Below are 12,725 nucleotides of genomic sequence, written 5' to 3' on the forward strand. Positions count from 1 at the left end.
ACCCAACCACACCACTGCCCAGCAGTTGATCTGAGTCTTTGCTGAGAGGGTTGAAAATGCAGAATTCAGGTCTACTTTTGGAAACCACAAGCTGCTTCTTACCCAGAGACCCAGGAGATAGGGAGGACACAGAATGTTGAACAGCTCAGCACACGATGATCTTAAATTTCTTCATAGCTCTATCACAGCCGCAGCATTCTCCTTCTGCTTCCCAATGCTGTTTCCAGCACTCTCTTCACTCTTCATTCCCTGATACACTGAGTAAAAAATTCTCTTTGATATGTGGAGTAGTGAATTTCCATTATCCCCACAGGGGCTTCATATGGCCGGGAACACTGGGAATCAGGGGGTTAAATGCAAAACAGTATCACAGGACAGCTGCCAGGGCTTTGCATTCTGAAATCTGATAAATGAAAAATGGGCATGGTATCAAATTTAATCACATTTGTATTCAGATGTTGTTGAGAGCAGACACTGATTTATGAACTAGCAACAGACACCAGATTTCCTGCTTGTGTTATATACATATGAATGGGTGGATGGATGGATAGATAAACAGACAGTGAAATTATCCTGCAAATTACATGGCACCAGACCTGTTTGGAACCTAGAGCTCACCATGCTGATATTAAAAAATACTACAGATATAATTTTTGTCTGGCCAGGGACTGGTTTACTTGCATCTTGAAGAACAGAAAGATTTTTTTTTTAAAAAGAATTGTCTTGCTTGGTGCAATGTTGAAGACGTTCCTCGTTTTCTGGCATCTTTTTATCATATTTTAGTAGAGGATTCTCTATGGGGTGGGGAAGAACAGAGGATGCTGGCACCATGGTTGTACACCAGCCCTGTCCCCACTGTGCTGTTGAAATGCCATCAATGCCCAGGGTTGCTGGGGACACTTGCAACTTTGCCTGAGCCTGGCTTTTCAGATGAGCAGTGAGTATTGAGCCACAGAGAGAAAGCATGCAACTCAGACTAGTGATGAAGGAGATAAGCAAATTTACTCCTGGTTCGACAAAGTGTGGAAGATTAGGTTCATTCTTTCTTAGACTTTTGTTTTTCTTTTGAGACAAGATAGACCTATGCTGCTCACTCTAGCCTTGCACTCAGGGATTGAAGCAGTCTTGCGGCTTCAGCCTACTGAGAAACTGAAACTGAACGACTGCATTTCAATTGGGAAGTAAATCACTTGCAAGCGGAAGTTCTATATTATAGAAGAGGTCATTGTTGGATTCCTAAAGACATCTAGCTGCCTTTGCAATGTGCTTTATTTGTAGTGCCTTCTGTATATACTGTTTCCTTGTACAGCTCCTGGAATTTGGCCAAGTTTTATTCATCTCTTAAGGTTCACATAAATGATTTATTCATTTGCAACAAATATTTAATGATATTTTGTGTTGGGCTAAACAGAGATGATACAGAAAAGTGACTCATGGTTTACCATTACAAATCAGTGCTGTACTCATAAATAAATTATATAAATATGAGAAATTTCAGTGCCTCAGGAGAATAGCTGAGTTCAGCCAGGGCCTTGCCCAGCCCTGAGGAGGCACACTCATGTTGCCCAGAAGGCTTAGCAAAGGAGAGGGATAGCATGGGATCCCCCAGAATGAGGTGTCCAAGATCTGTCATGCATGATGCAGGAGGACAGTGTTCTGATGGACAAATGGAGATGCATGCTGCACACTCCTGGAATGGGAAGACACAGAGGTGGGGAAAGTGAAGTGGCCGATGGACAATAAGCGGCTGTGGTATGCCTGGTAAAGCCATCCCTGTTCTGGGGCCCAGAGACAGGGAGAGCACACTGATAGATTGATAAGCCAACAATCGCTAGAGTGTAGCTTTTACTCTTTGGAGAAAAACCAATAATCATGGTGGCTTCCACCTCTACCTGGTGAGCTGGGAAATACTGAAAAGAGCAAGGACACATCAGGAGCTGAAAATCACCAGGACCAGATGGAGGGGGTGGAAGGTGGAAGAGGGTTTGAACAGGGATCCTTCTTGAAATTCCAGGTAAGTGCAGGTGCCCTCTCCTGAGAGGTGTCACCTGCAAAAGAAGTTTCTTTGTTTTCACTTTATCACTGGAAGAGGAGAAATGATAGAAATGATGCTAGCTAGACCTTTGCTTCTGCAAGCAGGGCTCCCACCACTGGCAGGGAATCCATGGACCCTGGAATCTCTAATTTTATTTTCTTGGGTTGCCTTAAATCTCCTTCAGGTAGATCCTGTCCTATTCTGTGCTTTTCTTTTCTTTTTAATTTAGGACACAGTCTATAGGGTGTACAGGATCTCAATATGTAGATCAGACTTGTAGTGATTCTTCTGTTTTCAGCCCTCCAAGCACTGGGATTATAGGTGCACCCCATCACACCCAGTCTCAATCATCTTCTCAGTGCTCCCTAGGGGCGGGGCCTGCCCAGCACACCTGGTAAACCAGGGATCAAACCCTAGTCACTGGCGCTCTGTTGAAACAGGCGCTGTAGTCCGCTGAGCTCTCTGGCCAGCCCACCCTGTCCTATTTTTATTGGGTTGCTCAAGAAGCTTGAAGCATTCTGCTGCATGTAGATAGAAAGTACGGGGTGATGCTAAGTTGATTTGTTGATTTTTTTTTCCTTCCTTACTGAACACATTCCCAGGAAACAGCCAAACCCAGAGTGAGGAAGCCATCTGGCAAAGACCACTCAAGAAAATGCTTCCTGGCTCTCACATTTTAAAGGCCTTAAAATAGCTACCATTTATTGAACATTTTATTATGTGCTGGGTATCATGCTAAGCCTGCGATATCTACCCCTTATGCAATCTTCAAAATAGCCTGGTGGTGTAAAAATACAAATACTCTCATTTTAAATTGGAAGATGGTGGAGTTCATAGAGTTTCACATTTTTTAGTGGGGAGGGGAAATCTGTAATCTTTTTACCTTTTTTTTTTTTTTTTGGTATGTTTGTAGTAAAGAACTACAGGGTCTACAGGGTCTCACTATGTAGATCGGACTCATAATGATTACAGATCCCCGTCTCAGTCACTGTCTCAGCATTCCTCTGGGGCGGGGTCAGCATCACATGCTGGGGATCGAACATGCGATGCTGCATCTGCCTAAGCAGGCACTGTAATCCACTGAGCTATTTGGCTGGCCCGAAGTCTATAATCTTGATGTAAAACAATTCCAAAGTTTGCCTCTATTGATTCCTTATCCATGCGATTTGTCCATCCATGGAGAGAATCTTCCTGCTCTATCATGCTGATTTTAAAACAAATGCATTGAATTAAATTTTGTTTCAGGCAGTATAGCTCATATGAAGAAACCCAGGGCATGCTGCTTATCGCTTGAGGCATTGCAAACTGGTGGAGGATACCTGGAAGAAGAAAATGTGAGCTTAAGTCACGAAGTGGAGCATCCCTTGGAAGGTCCCTCGGGATGACAACCACAGAGCGTCGCTTGACTCAGCAGAGGACGCTGGAATCAGAAGAGTCTATGGTTCTTCCTTTTGATGTGAGCAGCGACATGGGCCCAGTGGATCCTAGCAGAGCTGAATCTCAGCCACCCGTCCTCTGCTCTTAGGTATCTTGGGGTACATAAGGCACTCAACAACTAAAGTTGTCAGAAATGCAGTAAGTGTGTGGATGACTTAGTAGAAACAGTACTCCTATTAATTTTCAGGATAAGACTACATGATACAGCTTCTGAGAAGTACAGGAAATTCCTGTACCAAGTGGGTGGGGCTCAATGAGAAGACTGAATCAGATGGTGTCTCTAATGTTGACCCTGAATTTGACTTCACATTGATCTAAGCCTTTCTGTTGGGGGCCAGTATTATTCTCCTATCCAGAGAGAAAAGGCTAAGAGCCCTACAATATGAAATCAGCCATCCTAGATTTCAGGAAGCTCTCTTCCATTGGAGAGAATTAGTTCAGGATAAAAGGGGGTGGCTCTAGCACATTCTCCTTAAATCATAAATTCAAACAATAGCTTAAAATTTGCCAAAAGGCATATCAGCGTAGAGATACACAAATATACCATTCTAACTCTTATGGGCAGGTAAGAAAGATGTAAGTAGGTCATGAAAAACAAGTGGTAGCCTGAACAAGAGTGAAAAGTTATCCTTGACAGTCTTGGACCAAACAAAATTACAGAGTTCACATAAAATTGGAATTTTCAAGAAGGGCTTTGAAAGTTTGACAACCACCTGCATTCCCTAGAGAAGTCAGCTCAAATGTACCTATGATGTGCTTAGTCTGAGACAATAAGGCACTGGGCAGAGACAAACTGCCATTGTCTCAGGTTCTGAGATCAGATTGGAGACTACAGAGGCCTCTCATGGGCACATAATTGTACCAGTCTGGAACCCATACTGGAAGTAAAATATGTGAAGCAAGAAAATACTTTTGAAATGTATTATGAGAATTACATGAGCCAATATGCTTGGGCACTTATGACAGAATCCAGCACAAATTAAGCATTATGAGTTTAGCTTTTATTATAAAAGAGAGTATTATTAAGCATGAAAGGAGAAAGAAGAGGAAGTCATTGAAACAGAAGAAGGAGAAGATAAAGGAGAAGGAGAAGGAGAAGGAGAAGGAGAAGGAGAAGGAGAAGGAGAGGGGGAAGGAGAAGAAGAGAGGGAAAACAACAAGAAGTACTGATAAATTTTGAGAAAGAGACAGATTTCAAGGCAGCGATCATGCATTTGGGAGAGCTTACTCACCTTAGACTGCTACCAAGCTGGACTCTGCAGTTTTGAGCTGGGCCTCAGCTGTTGCACGCTAAGCAGGGTGGGGACTGGGGCTGGTGGGTGACCTGCAGATCACTGTGTGTGAGGCTCCTTTCTCCAGGTAGGGGCACTGGCATCTCAGCGTGGGTTTCCACATCCAGCCTTCCCGTTAGGTGTGCATCCTGCGTCTGACTGAGTGCGGCCTGGCTTCCAGTGAAAGTCACACTTTCCCACAGCTCTTTCTACAGCAAGCCTCAGCAGCACTGACCTTCAGGATTTGTTGAGGGTCCATCTTCAAAAGCATTAAGAAGCATTTTTAGTAACTTGGGATTGGGAAAGGGGGCTATGGAAGCAGGATTCCATCGACATACTTGCTCAATCTGAACTGGCTGTGGGAACTCCCTAACTCACCACAGCATTTCCTCAATAGTTGGTCATAGAATCATTCCATCATATTCGTTAGTACCATCCCAACATCCAGACACATAGGAAGACTTCAGTGAATCTGAAGCACATGAGAGGATTCTGTAAGCAGATGATGATTTTTTCCTCTGAGATCCTGGTACCTACGCACATACAGGAAGCTTCCCTACCCAAAACTTAGCAACTCCATTTCAGTGTTTACTGTGAAAATGCCCCTGATTATAACACTTTCTCTACCCTTAGAAAACCTGTGACAGGTCTCAAGATAGAAGCTGAACTGGCACTGGCCAACCACTCACCCTCTAGTGGAGTGCGTGATATACAAGAGGCTCAGAAGTCAGGCGTAAGTGGGGAGAAAAACATTAAAGCAACATTAAAGGAAAATGGCAAACCAAGCTCCAGATTTAAGACCTCTGTCTCAGAGGACCAGCAGTCATGTTGATGTTTTTATGCTTTCTGAATATAAAAATCACTCTACTTTCACTCTCAGTGACTATGTGTGCAGGCTGATTTATAATTGATACATAAAGTCCTTAAGAAAGTAAACCAAATGTCATCTTTCCCTTTTCTACACAACCAATTCGTTAATTCCATGAGATGGAAGCTCTTTTGACCCTTAAAAATAAAAACTGTGAGATCAGCTGGGTGACTTCAGCACATAAAAATATTGTTTTTTGGTACCAGTAATATGTGTTCAGCCTCTCTTGTCATCTTTAACACAGCCTCAAGATAGGAGCCAAATGGGAGCTCTCGAGCTTACCGAAGGCTTCTGTGGAACTCTGCCTCTTTGGAGTGCTACACACGAGGACTGAGAGACCTATCTGTCCACAGACCTTCTCCAAGAAGCCTGTCTGTCTTCTCCATCTGTCCACAGGCTTGACATGAGTGAAGGGCTCTCTGTGCATCTCTGTATTCCTGACAGTACAACCCATCCTGGACCTTACCTGACGCTTCCTGAATGATGGTTTGTTCTCTCTCTCTCTCTCTCTCTCTCTCCCCTTCCCTTCCCTTCCCCTCCCCCTCCCCCTTTCTATCCCTCTTCACTGACCTATATCCACAACACACTCCCCTTTACAAATGTTCTCTTGGACAGAGTCTCACTAATTTACCAGGCTGCTTTCCAGTTTCTGATCATCTTACCTCAACCCCTCAGAGTGCTGGGGTTGCAGATGTGTCCAAATACACCCAGTTTTGTGCATCTCAAAATTCATATAAATCCACTTGAAGAAGAAGTTCTGAGCCCTTTGGCTACAATCACTTTTTCCCAAGTCATTTTGCTTTAAAACTCTTGCCATTTTCGTCTGTAGAGAGAGTACTTTTATTAGATGAGTCTGAAGGTTCTCCAAGCTCCATCTATAATGCTGTCCACTTCTATGGGCACATACAGCTCACAGGTATAAGCACCTATATGGTAAGTGCAAGGTACCAGGTTCAATTCATGGTACAAAAACAAAAAAAAATATATAGATTTTGTATCCTTCTGGATGACCAACTTGATATATTTATTACAAGATGCATTTTTTTCTAATCTTGATAAAGTGTATAATCATAAATATTTAAGCATTCTAGTGTTGTTGTTTAAACAAAAAGTAGAAATAAAGATATATTTATGAATCTAGGTTGAGAAGCCTTAGTAATACTTCTTGAATTATTTTGATGTATAAAAGCTCATATATAAACACTAAAGAGGCAGCAAATTTGATTTTAGTAATATTTTTTGAAGAGAAAAGTTTTTTTTTTTTTTTTGTGGAACCGGGGATTGAACTCAGACACTTGGGTTTGCCAGGCAAGCGCTTATTCTACTGAGCCATCTCCCCAGCCCTGATTTTTTTTTTCCACCAGAGACAATACAAGCTGAACTAGCATGTATTTTTGTCAAATAAGAAAACCCTTGAGCATGAAGTATATTTGAATATAGCTCCACAGATTTTTAAAATTAATACAGTTTAGCCTTACTTTCTGCAACATGTTTCAGATAGGCCCTTACTGAGGATGTTTGTTTTCTGGGACCATTTATTAGAGTGACATTGAGGACAATTAAGAACCACAGTCCTGCTTTGAGGTCTACCACTGATGGGTTGTGCTGCCAGGACCTACAATTTTCTGTCCCTATGTTTTGATTTTTCCACTTATGAAAAAGTTATTGTTTAATGTGATTTCTCCCTCTTTTCTGGCTGAGGTGTCTCATAATTTATTATTCAGCCAGAATATTCCATGATTGGAGAATTTCCCTGAAAGACAATCAAACAAGAATGTAGGGAAAGAAGCTTCCCAATAGCCCACCCTCATGCCACCCTGATCTAGTCCAAATTCCACCCACATGCGCTGTGGCTTTGCCACAGCTCACAAATCCCAACAAAACAGGAGATGGTGGGTTTTTAATAAAGGTGTTTAGAAGATCTGGCTTACCAAGAACTCAGAGAAGTACCAGTAGGTATCGGTATGACACAAAATAGAAATTGGCATGCTGAAGTGGGTCTGTTTTCTGTGAACTTGAGGTTATATATTCCGCATCCTTCTAAGAGACAGAAAAGATTTTGTGTAATTCAAAGCATGGACCAGCAAGAATATTTATTTTGTGCATCACATGAGCACTCAGGATAGAACTCAGCTGACAATAGGTGTCTGTAGGACTCAGGTCCCTGCTGTACCCACAAGTCCTGAAATCCAGATCAGGGAGCCATATATGGAAAGGCTCCGTATATAAAGTCAACTTTCTTCAAGGTGACAGGAGCTCGTCCTAGAGGAGCCAGAGTATGACTTCCCTGTGACTTTGGCTGAATGCAAATGGCCGCCTGCTTTCAGAGACTTCTTCAGGAAAATGAGCTTCAGGGACAGGAAGGAGAAGAGCTCCTCCCTCCCATCAAGAGCACTACTTTGTCTCAGCTCTGGAGAAGAGCGGAAGTGTTGGGGCAGGATTTCTCTGCCCACTTTTAAGGGCCTGATTCCTTTTGTCTTTTGAAAGCAGTCGATCCTTTTCCTGGTTCAAGTCTACGCTAGGATGTTGGGCAATGAGATATCCCAATAACAGTGTGACATTGAGGACAATTTGTGCTTTGACTCTTCTCATACCATGCTTCAGAGAAGATGATAGAGCTGAATGTTAGAAGTATAAATGTAAGGGCTCTCCAGGAAATGTAAGATAAGTATTTCAAACCTTGGACAAGACAAAGATTTCATATATATAGTACATGGTCTAAAGGATCTCGCTACACAGATTGGACTCATAGTGATTCTCCTGTTTTCAGCCTCCCAAGCACTGGGATTACAGGTGTGCACCATCATGCCCAGTCTCAATTGCTGTCTCAGTGCGCCGCAGGGGCAGGGCTGGCACGGCACACCAGATATCAAACCCCAGTCCTTGCATCTGCCTAAGCAGGCACTTTAACCTGTTGAGCTATCTGGCCTGCCCTAAGACAAATATTTCTTCAATAGGACATAAACTACACTCATAAAATAAAAATATGATTAGTGAATTTGATAAACATGAAGCATTGTGTATCCTAAAATAGACTTAAAATAAAGTCAAGCTATATACTAGGAAAAAATATCTGTTACCTATCTGATAAAGCCCTTATATCTTCAATATACTATACAATTCAACAGGAAGAAGACAAGTAATTCAAGTCAAAAATGAACAAAGCACCCAGGTGCAGTGGCATATGAGTATAATCTCAGCACTAAGGGAGGCTGAGGCAAGAGAATCCCAAGTTCAAGCCAAGTCAGAGCAAATTAGAGACTTAGTGAAGCCTTGTCTCCAAATGAAAAATCAGAAGAACTGGGAATATAGCTTGGCATGAAAGACAAAAAAAGTGTTCGACTTGAAAAAATTATTATATAGTTTCATACTTCCAAGTTGAAGGCCACATTTATGCTTCTACATTTCAAATTAGAATGGCTCTCCACCCACCAAAGTCCTCTGAGTTGACTTTAATTTATTCTTCATAACCCATCTCAGTTGTAACGTGCTTGTGCTTGCTAAGCTACCACAGACCTTTGAGAAGCACTTGGTAATTTCCATCCTCAGTGCCCTGTTCCTTTTAGACTCCCTCATTATACCATGAGCTATTGAAAAACTCCTAATTTATCACTGAATTCTCAATGCTGAATGCAAGATGAGTTAAATAAATCAGGCAATGACAGCTAGAGGAATTCAGATCAGATTAAGGCAGATCCAGTATTCATGGGCCATATATGGAAATTGAAAATCTTAAATACACTTACTTTTATAATTCACACAAAACTCTTTGAAGTAACAATTTCCACTCCTGTTACGCAGATGCAAACACAGAATTTCAGAAGACAAGGGCTGTACGACTGACAGGCTGGCACATGGGTTAAAAGAGGTCAGTGTAGCTTCTAGAGGTAGAGACAGTTTCACTGGGCATCAGCTACAGCATTGGTGAAGACATTAAATATCTCTAAGCCTCAGGTTCTTTATTTGTAAAAGAGGGTGATGCTAGTGACTTGGGATGTCACTGTGGTCACTGTACTCTACTAGAATATTATCCAGTAAGATTGCATGGAAACTGCTTAGGAATGGCTGGGCAGGCACAGTGATCAATAGTATGGAGCCATAGAGTCCTTTCTTGGTAAATGTATGCAACTAGAGAACATACTCTTAAGTGAAGTAAATCAGTCCCACATGTGCAACCAGACTCATGAACATCATATTGTCTTCTTAGTGTGAGAACCTGAAACAGAAAAATGGAATCTGAAGTGTATAATAGATACTGGGAAAAGGGAATGAACTTATTCAAAAGGAAAGAGTTACTGAGTTGAGAAGGACAAGACAGGCAGTACGGGAAAAAAATTTATCTATGTATGTAAGCAGGATGCTTTGGACAACTGTACTGTGCATTTCTGCTGGTGTATGGAAAGAAGCAATTAGTGCTTTAATTTGTTTCGTTTCACTTTTTAATTGCTTGTACTTTTCCTCTTCTTAATTTCTTATACATTTCTGTGTTTTTTTTCTTTCTTTTTCCAAATCTACGTGAAGAAATCTGGTAATACGAACAACTGGTTAAAAGACAACACTATGTATTACAACAAATTCTGTGAAATTAATATTATTTTGTTAGGTGAAATTCCATATCACTTGTGAATTTTTCAGTTTTAATTCTAATTTGTACTTTGTTACAAAAAAATGGTATGGGGCCACAATCCACGATGCTGATAATAACAGTGGTGTCGTCCCTTTGCGGATCTCTGTCTTATGCATCTGTCTTCTGTTGGCTTTGAGAAGAAAGCAGAGAGGAGGTGAGAGACTCGCTTCCTTTTCCATCTTCCATTATCTTGATGCCCAGTTTCTGGAGGCAGAGAATTTGAGTCTCTCCTAGAGCTCAGGAATCTCTTGCCTTGGATCAGCTGCAAATGGGAGAAACAGAAGTGTGCTGAGCAGGGAGTCTCGCCTGCTGCTCCAAGCAGGGTCGTGATGATCTATTGTTTTGTCCAACTCCCCACAAAGAGGGATTCTTGGGCTTGGACTGTGATAGATCTCCTTAATTATATGATAATAGGAGACGAACTAATTAGACACCACTTGATAACTAATCAGTAGCAACATTCATAAAGCCATTCCTCATTTCTTCTGCACATCAATTTCACAGATGGTGGGTGGAGTTCTGAGGGCAGGTCTTGTGGGCAGAGCAGAGCGGGGTTGTGGCGGAAGGATCAAATGTTCAGCACACACAGTCAGACACTGCCGGGACTGTGATGTTGGGCAACGCACGTGATTTGCTACTGAATTTAATCTATTAGAGAAACCGTCTAGGAAATCCAAAAAGTCATCAAGGAGCACCTGAAATTCCTTGGCACCATCTGTCTGGAACATTAAACAAAGCTCAGCAGGCCCCGGGAGAAAGAAAATGGAAAATGTAATGATTAACTTAACCAGAGTAACTTGATAAATGTTACCTCTGTGGCTGGTCGTTAGCCTGCAAATCTCTGCACACTAGGAGGGGCCTGCAGGAGGTCTCCCCAGGGAAGGGTGGTATGTGGACAAAACTGCGCAGCAAGTGAGGCTGTTGACTCTTGCCCTTGCAGATTTCCTTGGAAATCCAGTTTTTCTGAAATATTAAGTCAGCTTCACTCCTCGTCTTGCTCTTGATTCGTATTATCTCTGGAGAACTCAAGTGTATGAAACACTCAAATCTACCATGGATCGACCCACTAACCTCCGTAAAAATTCTTGCCCACAGACCCTCAGGCAGCCGCTACCATTTGACAGACCCAGAGATACTGGTACAAACGTCATACTTCATGAAAGGAAGCTGTTGTTTTTAAAGAAGTGCTATGATTTTATGCAGCAGTATGGCTGAACATGAAAATGGAAGCCTGCTCAGCATAATTATAAATTTGCATTTATAAAAAGATACCTCCAGATTTCACAGCTGTTAAAGTGGGTTCAAGAGTTGTGCTTATTTTATCTTCCAGAAGACTGAATATTTTAGTCTAACATCTATATCTTTGATCCTAAAAATTTTAATGTAGTACATAGTAAGACATTTGGGTCCAGCTTCCATCTTCTGCTTGTGGATATCTAATTTTCCAATCACCACTTATTATACTAGTTAGCTTTCCTTTAGAATTTGTTTTTGGCTCCTTTGTTGAAGATCAAATACCTGAGAGTGTGTCTGGGAATTGTTTTGGCTTCTTCTGTTCTGTTTCATTGATCCACATTTCTGTTTTTGTTCCAGTACCATGCTGTTTTTATCAGTGTAGCTTTTTAATACAACTTCAGATCTTGGGGATAGCCTATATGATCAGCAACGTATGAATAGGTTAAGCAAATGTGGAATTTATACATGGTAGAGTATTATTCTGCTATTAAAAAGAATAAACTTGAGGTATTTGTAGGAAAATGGATATGCCATGAGACCATAATATTAAGTAAAATAGATCAGAATCTTAAATATTACATGAATTCTCTTATTTGACAAGAACAGATTATAAATAAAGAGCAAAATAAAAGATAAGAGAAATGGAGGGAGGAGTTCGAAAGGAAGAAAAAACAGAATCTAAGAGGAGAAAATTGAAGAAATAAGTGAAAGCAGAACTTTCACTGGGAAGGGTAACAAGAGTTGGAAGAAGGAGGGATGGGAGACAAAAGAGACAAAGAAATGAAGGTGCATTATGCAGACGTACAACCCTCCGATAAACACAATCATTATACACTACAAACGTGGACTAACAAAACATTTAATAAATAAAATGTGAAAGATGTGCAGCAAAATGTGATCAATTCATATTTATGTCCGCTGCATCTCCTTTGGGTGTGACCACCCCGGTACTTCAGTAGAAATGTTTTTCGAAAGAGAAAGAAAAGCATCCTCATGATATATTCAGAACTTTGTCCAGTTGCTAATTGTGTCCATCTGGAGATTTAGCCCAGTACAGTGCTCCATCCTTACCCGAGATCCTACCTCTGAAAGGAGAAAGCCTGAGCCATGAATGACTTATAGTAAGTTTCTAGCCGTGGCCTGGAAGCTGGCTTGCACTCGTGTGCCAGCTGATGCGTCTGTGTGGAGCATTCCCTGCGACCCACCTCCCCTGTAGGAACCTAAGCAGGAATAAAACACACAGGAAGTGGG

This window comes from Octodon degus, unplaced genomic scaffold (genome assembly GCF_000260255.1).
Source record: "Octodon degus isolate 3935 unplaced genomic scaffold, OctDeg1.0 scaffold00204, whole genome shotgun sequence".
Lineage (NCBI taxonomy): Eukaryota > Metazoa > Chordata > Mammalia > Rodentia > Octodontidae > Octodon > Octodon degus.